The sequence below is a fragment of the Psammomys obesus genome, unplaced genomic scaffold, assembly GCF_907164565.1.
Source record: "Psammomys obesus unplaced genomic scaffold, mPsaObe1.curated_primary_1811, whole genome shotgun sequence".
NCBI lineage: Eukaryota > Metazoa > Chordata > Mammalia > Rodentia > Muridae > Psammomys > Psammomys obesus.
Genome location: NW_026587062.1, coordinates 1 through 11883, shown reverse-complemented (window position 1 = coordinate 11883; position 11883 = coordinate 1). Strand labels below are relative to the sequence as shown.

Sequence of the window (11883 nt, the reverse complement as noted above, 5' to 3'; positions counted from 1 at the left end):
AAGGAGGTGAGTGGGATGATCCCTTCCTGCAGTACAGAAACATATTAGAGGCTACACCACTGAAGAAGTTGGTATCTTCCTCTATCCAAGTTAACCGGCATATTGGACCTTTGGTGAGGGGTGTAGCCTCAGAATCTGACATTCAGTGCTAAAACATTACAGCAGCCCCTGCTCTCTTTCCTCCAATCTTTTATGCACCATCTTCCATGATCCATAGAACAGATGGGGTAGATGCCTATATCTGAGAGAGAGATGATATCCAGATTATATAAAGAACTAAAGAAGTTAAAAAGCAATAATTCAAGCAATCAAATTAAAAAATGGGCACGGAGCTAAACAGAGAATTCTCTGTAGAGGAATATAGAATGGCAGAGAAACACTTACAGAGATGCACAAAGTCCCTAGCAATCAAATAGCAAATTAAAATGACCCTGAGATTTCACCTTACACCCATCAAAATAGCTAACATAAAAAACTCAAATGACAGCACATGCTGGAGAGGTTGTGGAGAAAGGGGAACCCTCCTCCATTGCTGGTAGGAATGTAAACTGGTAAAACCACTTTGGAAATCAATCTGGTGCTTTCTCAGACAATTAGGATTACCACTTCCTCAAAACCTGGCTATAACCACTCCTAAGCATATATCCAAAAGATGCCCAAGTACACAACAAGGACATTTGCTCAACCATGTTTGTAGCAGCTTCATTTGTGATAATCAAAACCTGGAAACAACCCAGATGTCCATCAACAGAGGAGTGGATACAGAAATTGTGGTATTTTTACACAGTGGAATACTACTCAGCAATTAAAAACAAGGAAATCATGAAATCTGCAGGCAAATGGTTGGATCTAGAAAAGATCATTATGAGTGAGGTATCCCAGAAGGAGAAAGACACACATGGTATATGCCCACTTATTTAGACCTATAATATCTGATAAACATAATGAAAACTAGACACCCAAAGAAGATAAGAAAGAGGACCTGGTGTAAGATTATCAGTTCTCACTTAGAAAGACAAATTGTATGGGCATTGGATGTACGAGAAAGCAAGTAACAGGACAGAAGCCTACCATAGACGGCTTCTGAAAGACTCTACCTAGCAGAGTAACAAAGCAGATACTGAGACTCATAGCCAAACCTTCGAAGCCGGGTGCAGGGAATCATATGAAAGAAGGTGGAGTCAATATGACCTGGAGAGGACAGGAGCTCCACAAGGACCAAATATATCAGGGCACAGGGGTCTTATATGAGACTGTTTCTCCAACCAAGGCCCATGTATGTATATAACTAAGAACCCCTGCTTGTATGTAGCCCATGGTAGCTCAGTATCCAAGTGGGTACCCTAATAAGGGGAACAGGGACTATTTCTGACATAGACTCAATGGTGGGCCCTTTGACCTCCCCACCCCTCAAGGGAGGAGCAGCCCTCCCAGGTTACAGAGGAGGACTTTGCCACCAGTCCTGAAGATACCTGATAAAACAGGATCAGATGGAAGGGGAGGAGGTCCTAACCTATCAGTGGACTTGCAAAGGGGCAGGGAGAAGATGAGGGAGGGAGGGAGGGAGGGTGGGATTGGGTGGGAGTGAGGGAGCAGGATACAGCTCTGGGATTCAAAGGTAATAAAATGTAGCTAATAATAATAATAATAATAATAATAATAATAATAATAATAAATGCTCAATAAATACTAACAAACCAAATTTAAGAACACATAAAAAATATCTTCTACCATGATCAAGTAGGCTTCACCCCAGGCATGCAGGTGTGGTGCAAAACATTCTCCCTGGGGTCTTCCTTGTTACTTAGCCTCATTATGTCTCTGGATACTGTATGTTTTTTTTATTAAATCTTCAATTTAAAGTCTGAAGACTCAAATTTAACAACTATAGCCTTCTGTATATGTTTTCAAATTTAAAACTAAAGCAAATAACTAAAAACACCTAATATTCATTTCAAATCAGGTATAATTAATATATGGCCTTCAAATTGCTTCAGAGATACGCTAAATACGATGCTTAAAATGTTAAATGAACAAAGAAAGCTTCCCATAATGGACAAAATGGCAGTTGTAGCAGAAGCCTTAAGATCTTCGCCAAAAACAGTGACTCCATTTGGACTGAGGAAATCGTAACCATTGAGAAACGCCACCTGATGCCTCTCCCATCACCATGACCCTGCCCTGTCTGTGTAGAAACAGGGCATTAGAAAGTTGACTGTTCCTCACCATGGCAGGCCAAGTTTCTCACCCACAGGAAAGTCCCTCAGATTTTCTGAGTCTGGCAGCCAAAGGCTGATGCTGCCCTCAATGGGAATCAAAGAGTTAATGTTGTGCTATGTGATGCCCAAGGACTGACACAGGCTCAGGAACAGCCCTTGGAATTCTGCACCCAGTGAAACCATCAGGATGTCCCTGGAGAAACTTAGGGCAACCTTCCATGTAGTATGTAAGTCTTTTATATTAATTGTTAGCAAGACCATGTAGATTATGTTTCCTGATTTAGTTTATCATTCTCAGATCTCTGCCAGTGTTGATGGCTAACTGTAGCTCTTCCAGCTTATCAGCACCTGCCTGTTCAGTCCATTTCATATGTCTATAGAGATATTAAGTCTCCTGGTGAGAAAGGCAAACTCACAAACAGGTTTATCTTGCTTACATGCTTCACATTAAAAGGATAACCAGGTTTCAATGTGAAAAACAAACTAAAGCTATCATGCTGCTATACTCACTAAAATTTTATTTTTTACTATTCCCTTTTTCAAAGAAACTTGCTTTTCAATAAATTAGCTCAGTAATCAGCTTTACCTGCATCTAAATGATATGTGATATTCAGACTCTGTAAGTTCAGAGTTTCAACATACTAATCAGTTTTGATAAAGTATTAATTTAGCCTTTGTAAAATACTATACTAGCTATTATGGTCACAGACTCAGATTTTTAAATTCCCTTTGTTTGGCTTCTAAATACAGACATAAAAATCATTCTCATCATGCTGAAAACATCTCTGTTCAACCTAGATACATGTCAACCATTCTACACAGAGGGAAGAATGCTCATGCTTTTGACCCAGGAATATTTTCCGGGGACCACTCACGTTTGCTATGGCCCAAAGTGGTGAATCTATTCCACAGCTGTTTACAGTCACTTCCCAACTGGTTTTCTTACAGTGAAGGTTTCAATAATCATGTTATATCTAAACATTTAATCTCTTTTTTTTTGTAAATTTTGGTAAAATCATTTGAGTTTCAGAAAGTTGTGTGTTGGATTCAGCTGTCACAGGTCAAACAGACTCTAGATAATATGCCTATCACCTCAGTCAACAGCTTAAGTTTCCCCTCCCACTAGCTCTTCCTGAAGGTAGACTTTTTCCTTTCCCTGGTCTTTCCACTGTAATAGGCCTGAAAGTTTCAAACTTAAGGTTTTTTTTATTTTTATTTTTATTTTTTTGTTTCCATAAACTCCTTAATTTTGCTTTCTTACCCTTGTCTATATCTGTCCCAGCAGATTTCCACATGGCTGACAGATACAATCCAGGAATCAGCTGAAGATCACAAAAGTGATGCATAACCATAGGAGCCCTAGATTGTCCTTCAAAAGTGCAGAGCCCTGGCCACCTGGAGGCTGATGCAAACCTGTCAAGACAATCTGACTGTTCCCTGTCTTTTCAGGTTTGATCAGCTAACCAGATGCTTTTAACAACCCCCCACCCTCACCCCCCACAATCCAGCCCAAATCCTCTCCCAGGCTTGGACCAGCATTCCAGCCTTCCTGGGCCATGACAGCAACATTCTGTCCACAGCTGAGAGGCAGTTGTAGGAAAGAGCATATTGCTCCTGATCTTTAACAAAGGACTGGGATGATAGGTCCAAAGTAACCTAGTTTGCTGCTTTCTGAAGGAGTCACATTAGGTTTTTTTGAAGAAAGGACAAATGGCTAATTATGGCTCCCACTTACACACCAGAGGCCATGCTAGGCTTCCTCAGTATCCCAACTACCAGGGCTTTTTGTTGTTATTGTTTTCTTAAAAACAAACAAAAAACTTAAAACAGATCTACAGGACTATGCAAGATAGAGGCTGCGATCTGATTGAAGGATTTGCTTCATGATTGCCAAATTTTACTTGGGTAAACCAGACGTGTGTGTTTTTCTATGTCTTGCTGTTTTATGTAACCTAATGTTCATTTGTAAATATCAATACTGAAATAATCAAGAAATAGAAGCTGAATGTTAGCTCAGATGTACTAGCATGCCCAAGAAAAGTAGGGATTGAAGAGAAAAAAAACAAAAACAAAAAACAAGACATGCTAGCTAATGCCTAAACTGACCTTGGGCTAAAATTGAGTTCAGCCTGACCCTTAGGCTTGCATAGTACATAAGGAACCATAGCAGACTCTCCATATTCTGTAAGTAGGAGGCCTTCTGCTCCCTTGTATGATAATAACAATGATACAACGGTAAAACAAATACGTCCCATTTTTATAAAGCATTCATTTCCTGTCAGTCTTGCCAACAGTAATCGCACCTAGGTGAATGGAAATTGCTCAACTTGAGTTTCTTTTGCCTTTGTAAACCCCCTATTTTAAAGACTCGGGCCTGACTCTGTAGCCTTATAGTCTCCAGAGTGTGTGCCTACAGACAGCTCTACGTGTCTCAATGTCTTATTGATTGTTGCTCTTAGAGCCTGTGCTGTTGGTGTTCTGTTCAAGAAGTTGTCTCCTGTACCAATGAGTTCTAGGGTCTTACCCACTTTTTCTTCTAACCGATTTAATGTGTCTGGTTTTATGTCTTAACCAAATAATTTTGGGAAAACTTAGTCCAGATATAGAAGAATTGAGTTAGACCTTCGTCTAACTTCCTGTATAGAAACTAACTCCAAATGCATCAGCGAAAAGGAAGTATAACCTGAAATGTGGAACTGCTGGAAGGAAACATCAGCAATACTGCACAAATTGTTAAGCATAAGAAAGATTTTTTTTTTTTTTGCACAGTTTTGTAATGCCAAGAAGTTAAGGCTAAAGCTTGACATAGGACACCATAAAACTAAATTTCTCCTGATTATCAACTAGGACAATCGAATGAGTGAAGCAGAAGCCCACAGAGAGGAAAAAATGTTTTCAGCAGCTATACATTAGCAACAAGAATATATAAAGAAGTCAAAAAAGAAAAATAAACAGAATCCAGGAAAAATTGAGCCAATAAAAATATGGTTATGAAATAATCAGCATTCTTAAAAGAAGAAATAACATGGCTAAGAAATAGCTTTAAAGTCTTCAACATCTTAAATAATCATGGAGATATAAATTAAAACTACTCAGCGATTTCACCTTACCGCAATCAAAATGGCTAAAATAAGGAAAACAAACAAACAAACAAACAAACAAACAAAAAAAAACCTGACAACAATTGCAGGGAGAATACGGGAGAAAGGAATCTTCATTTACTGTTGGTGGTATTGCAAATTGGTGTAGGCACTCTAGAAATCAGTTTTATTTTTTTTTCCAAAACCTAAAAGTAGATCTATTATAAGATGCAGCTATAGCTCTTCTTGGCATATGTCCAAAGGACTGGATATCCTACTCCACATCTATATTCTGTGCTATGTTCATTGCTGCTTTACTCACGATAGCTAGAAAATATTATCAGATCAATCATGTCTATTTTAATAACATCCAGGAATCTATTCAAATGGGGCAGCTGAATTATCTTGGGCAGAAAGGACTGAACACATTACAAAACAAGCTGTTGTGATGCCCTCAAGAAGTCACTGGCTGAGCAAAGGCTGAGCTCTTTGGGAGTTGCCCAGCTCTTTAGACACCTGGGGTAAGAGTTGTGTTCTGGTAGAACAAATTAAAACAGCAGAAGTAAATACAAAACATGTAAAGTAAGACTGTGGATTATATAAAAGTACAGCATGCTCAGATATGAGCCTAATGTACACATTCCTTATAGAGAAGAGAAAATATTTGAGTTCTGTTACAGATAATGCTTCACATGTATTGGACTTTCCTCCCCTTGATTCCTCACAAATCCTAAACAGTATCCATGGATAAATGTTCATTCTGGAAACAAATGCATTTCTATAGACTAAGAGAGTTTTGTGGCTTCATGTCAGAGACTGTCAACCTTCATCTCAGTGATATTTTAGAATACTTTACTTATGCCCATTCATACTCTTCTTTAGTTCCACTGTTTCTCTTCAAAACCACATGGGTTTTGTTCTACACATTCATCATTAGTTTTTTGAGAAGCCAGCAGTTCTGCAGGACTTACTACATTTATGCTAAGAACAAAATATGAATCAAAGAGTATCGAATTTCTGATCTGTTTAATTCCAACCATTTCTGTTAATGTTAATTTCATTCCTGTATACATTTTGATTTTGATTCTTTCTCTCTGAGATCAAAAAAGCACCTGCTTTCTTACCTTTGTTGGTACATTTAAAAATCTGTGTTATTGGAGTTCTTATACTTCTACTTCCCTTCTCCATCCCAGTCCCTTCCAACACCCCAACAGCAGGTAGAGAAAACTTTAGTGGGAGAGGGTCTCTTTGGGCTACTTCCTGTTGATTAAGATCCTCATGTTATGTGAGGAAAGTCCAATCTTTGACTAGTCATGATACCCTTTATCTCCAACTTCTTCTTGTCTTTTTTTTCTGGACCACTTGACAAACAGCATCAACCATGAGATTTGGGGGAGGGGGAGCCACAGCAGCAGCCTTCTCCTTTTTCAGAACATCTCCTTTCTCTGGGCTCTGGAATTTATTCCTTCTCCTGAGTCCCTGGATTAAACTATCTCCAGCTGGCAAAATCCACACCCCTGCTAGTGCTCAAGACAATCATAGTTAATGACTATGGACAAACTGAAACAGCCCCATAGGCCACACCTGGGATAAAACAAAACATAGTCATAAAAAATGGGAGTTTTAAACAAACAAAACGTTCACTATATACCTTCTTTCCAGTTCTGTGATCTCCTCAATATCTGACCTCCTCTTGATGTCTCCAGACCTGTATTTGCCCATGTCTTTCCCCACCCTGTGCACACACAGCTTCAGAAATATCCAGATGATGTGAACACCATCCTGCCCCCAGGCACCTTTGCCTCATAACTTCTGTTTGGAAATGTCAAACATTTTCTCTGCAAACCTGCTATACTCACAGAATCCTTGAAATCAACACATGCCCCTCACAATGGCCAACACTGAACTACTTTCTGCTTTTATACAACACAAGGAATTTAAATGTGTTTTATCATCAACACTTACAAAATCTATTCAATCAGATCTGCTGGGTATCAGTTATGTGAACAGGAAGTCCCAGGCCCTCAGAGGAAGTCATCCCTTAGTCTTTTTCTGCATCTGCTCTGAGCTGATCTTCATGTATGTTACACAGTCTCTGTTGGTACTCACTGTCTTGGGGAGAGGTTTGTGTTTGGGTTCTAATCAAATTAAGCTCTTTTTAAATGTTCATTTGCATTTGGAGAGAACTCTTGGAATTGTGTCTTGAGATGCAAATTGACCATTTATGGAGTCTGGAAAGTATTTGCCATTGCCCACATCACTCCCTGCTACCACTCTAGTCACTTTCCAGGAGCCTGGTAGGCCCAGACCATTTCATGGCTACTGAATGTCAACTCACAGGCTACATAGGAGAGTATCAAAGAACCTCCAGGCTGCACTGAGCCACATCCAGACTCCACCAGATTTATCTCACACAGCAAACCCTGGTCTGGAATCTCTCATGCATGCCGACTGCCCCCCCATCCCCATCATGTCAACACACACCGTCAACATCTCTCCATAACTTTCATAGTAGCAAGAAAGAAAACCAAGCTGAGCCAGGATTTTAAGGTGCTTTCTCTGTGTTCAGTTAGTGAGTGATGATCACTAGAATGAGAGACCTAGGAATAAAAAAACAAAAACAAAAATAAAAAACAAACAAAAAAACACATTAGGAACAAGAAAAAAAACCTATCCATTATGTTTTTAATTTTCTTTCTTTTTTTCTTTCTTTCTCTCTTTTTTTTTCTCTCTCTCTTTTTCTTTCTTTTGTGTTATAGATTTGCTTTTTCAAGACAAGGTTCTTTCTTTCTTTCTTTTAGTTTGTTTTTTGATTTTTGGTTTTTCAAGACACGGTTTCTCTCTATAACAGTCCTGCCTTTTCTGGAACTCATGTTGTAGAGTTCATGTTGATAGCCTCATGTTCGAGGCTGGCCTCGAACTCACAGAGATGCACCTGCCTCTGCTCATGAAGTGCTCAGATTAAAGGCCTAGGCCACCATGCCTTTCTCAGTATCCTTCTAAATTACTCAAGATTCTGATAACTGTAAATCATGAAACAAAGTTAATTCAGGAAACTATTTAAAAGCTTTACTTGAGTTTGAGTGCAGATTTTGTCAAATCTGTATGAGGTAAAACAATGTCATAGCCTTTACATGACTTCACATCATAGTGGCTGAATTGTCCAGTCATCAGTAGAGGGACACCATGCTGCTCATTTTTGTGATCTGCATCGAATAAATTGATGAATATTCACAATGTGCTAAAATAAAAGTAGCTTGTCACCATTTAAGCTCCTAAAAGATTTGCCAGGTTGGCTGCACATGCCTTTAAACTTGTCACTCAGGTGTACATGCAGACATATCTCCAAAGATTTAGGCCAGCCTCCTCTATAGAGTGTCTACAGGACAACCAGGGCTCCACAGAGAAACTGAGTCCAAAAGAAACCAAATACCTTAAAAGAATAAAAATTAACTCTTCAAATATAAACAATTCCAGGTATTGATACTTTTATATTCTTGTTATCTGGATACTTTGAGATGTATCTTGAAATATTTTAACCCATATTTACCTCGATGTTGCTAAAGATATCAGCCATAATTCATTCCTGACTGTGCCTCATTGTTTCTGATTTAATGTTTCTGTTGTTTCTCTGCTGTACTTTTTAGTCTCCAGTGAGCATTATTTTAATTCATTTTTCTGGAACACGATCATACCCCACATGCCAGTTAGGATGTAATGTTTCTATTATATGTGTCTGAATTATTTCATTTGACCCAGTGACATACAGCTTCACCCACAGTTTTATCCCATTTCTGTGCCTGTCAAAAATGTATTTCTTTTAGTGCATGAATGATATTATATTCTGTGTTTTTGCCCATCTATTATTTGCCAATTTGCTAAAAGCAACAGTTAATTCTAAATCTTAGCCATTGTGATTATTTTCCTCAATAAGCTAATCAAATGTGTAAAATGTTACTCAGAAGGATTCCTCATTAGTGGATGAACAAATTCCACTTCATTCCTGATCATAACCAAAGGCAGGATCCCTAACAAACCTTACTAATCATCAGTTTGTCAGACAAAGAAACCTCCAAACAGTGGTTTGACAAATAGCTTGCTAACCATCAACTGGGTAATTGCCAAAGCATACAAACAGTTATAAGACTTGGAATAAAGTTCAAAATATTAGTACTCTCACAGGCTTCTTTCCCACTATCAGACAAAAATAAACATAATTTTATGACTTTGTTGAACATCTACAATAAATTATATTGTCTCTTTCATCAGCTAATAAAAATGGAAATTTTAGCTTTAAAAAAATCATTCTGCAGTTGCTAATGTCTTTCATACTGTTGATTTGATAAACAGAATGCCAACATGTTGGAATATAAGGCTCAGATTCTGGTAGTATCCTGTGTCCTCCCAGATGTTTCAAATGTGGAGGGAAAAGATTACTTCCAAAAGTAATATAAAGCAAAAGTGGCTAATCTTCCTCAGTAGAGTAAACCTCCCGCTAAAACTACTGTAAAATACAAAAAGTATTTTTAGTTTTGCAGTCAATGCTGATCTAGTAGTGGTAAAAACACAGTTTGATTTTCAAAAAGAGGGTAATGGGTACCCAGGGCTGCTGATGACAGGATTGGCCTCTCACAGGGCCAAGTGAAATCCCACTCCTCTGGCCCCAAAGCTATCTGAGTAGGAACCCAGCTTCTTGTTAAAGAAGTAATGCAGCTCTCCCCAAATCTCTGCAGAGCCCTTCCTACAAACAGCCTTTGCTGGTTTTAAACAAATAAAACTGGATGACGAAAGGGGCTTTTGTTTAATACGTGGTTGATTTGTTCTTACTGGACAAATTCATATTATTGTTTATTCCCAGCAAGAGGTAACAGTCTTAGATTTAAAGGCTATTTATATCAAGTATATTGCCACAGTCTGTCCTTTCTGTTTTATTAAGGAATAAGCATGCCAACGGAGGTGTCCACTTGTAAAGAGCTAGTGAAGGTGTGATGTGCTCTAGGGGTTCAGCATCACTTTATTCCCAGTCTTCCTTCAGAAAACCTGACAATGACCCAATTAAGACTGTGAAGTGACAAACACAGGGACACTCCAAATGACTATTCTGAGAAATTCTTCAGGGTAATCCTTACATTTCCAGGGCAGCTTCCTGCTCCTCCAGGCTTTCTGACACACTCAGGATGTGGGTGCAGCACTGTGTCTTGCACAGTAATGGACCACAGAGTCCTCAGATGTCAGGCTGTGGAGTGTCTTGTAGGCTTTGCTGGAGGATTTGTCTGCAGTCAGTGTGGCCTTGTCCTGGAACTTCTCAATATAGCCAGTACCACCACTTCTATAAACATATCCAATCCATTCCAGCCCCTGTCCAGGACTCTGCTTCACCCAGTTAATATTGTTGCTGGAAAAGTTGTATCCAGAAGCCTGGCAGGACAGCTTCACTGAGGCCCCAGGTCTCCCCAGCTCAGCCCCAGACCTGCTGCAGCTGGACCTGGGAGTGGACACCTGTGGAGAGAAAGGCAGAGTGGATGGCATTGTCAGAGTGTGTGGCCCTCCACAAGTCTGGGATTGGGAGCCCCTTACATGTAGCTGCTGTCACCAGGAAGAGGATGGTCCTGCTCCTCTCTGCAGTGAGGTCCTGTGTACTCAGTGACTGTGAAGAGGACAGTGACAACAAGTTGCTATTTGTTGTGGCTATCCCAGTATTTACTGCCAAAGACTCCCATGATCTGTATATCACGAGGCGAGTCTTTCTTACATGAGGACCTTGTCCAGCTGGAGAAGAAGGACATGAGGACTCCTGGGTCAGAGAGAGGGATGCTGAGGTCCAAGTTCCAATCCTGTCTGAGGAAATAACCTCCTGAGACCTGTGCAGACCCTGTGGATGTAACATGCAGTCCTAATCTCTAAATTTACAACAGAATCCCGCATGAGATGTGTGTTCTTCTTGGTGACAAAATTGATTTTCAGGTTGTGGTGTGATGAGGATAACAGATACTGAAAATTTCAAAACCCATAAGTTATGAGGATTTGTAACCTTTCATATATGTGGAATTAATACTTGCTTTACCAGCAAGATGAGAATAAACAATTGCACAAATGACTACTGTGACCATGCCTCAGAAATCTGTGCACACAAATGGTTATTTATGATCCATATTCTACAAACACTAAATTATAGAAACAACCAACACTTCTGAAGTTTGAATGATTGAATAAAGATAACCTAGTACAAGCACAACACAGCATATTTTTTTTTCATCTCACACCACTTTTAAGAAAATGGATGCAATCAGTGATGATTTTATTAAATAAATTAAGAGCCCAGAAACACAGATTTTGTATGAGTTCCTCATTTGTAGTCCTTATATATTGCATAATTAGAAACAGACATGTATGCAATTTGTAATGAAATGGAAATGAAACTGTACTGGAAATAAATGTGTTAAAGGGACAAGGAAAGGATATGTGGATGTTACGGGAAAAGTATATTACAGGGGAAGGCTTTGAGGTTCCAAAAGGCTCAAGCCAAAGCAGTGTGTCTCTCTGCTTTCTGCTTGTGCACCAGGCTGTGAGCCCTCAGCTGCTGC

At 39.3% G+C, this 11883-nt stretch overlaps 1 pseudogene; it reads right to left on the bottom strand.

Moving 5' to 3' along the window:
• Positions 1 to 10471: 10471 nt before the first annotated feature.
• On the bottom strand, positions 10472 to 10946 carry LOC129673210 (Ig heavy chain V region 3-like; annotated as a pseudogene).
• Between the last annotated feature and the right edge of the window lie 937 nt (positions 10947 to 11883).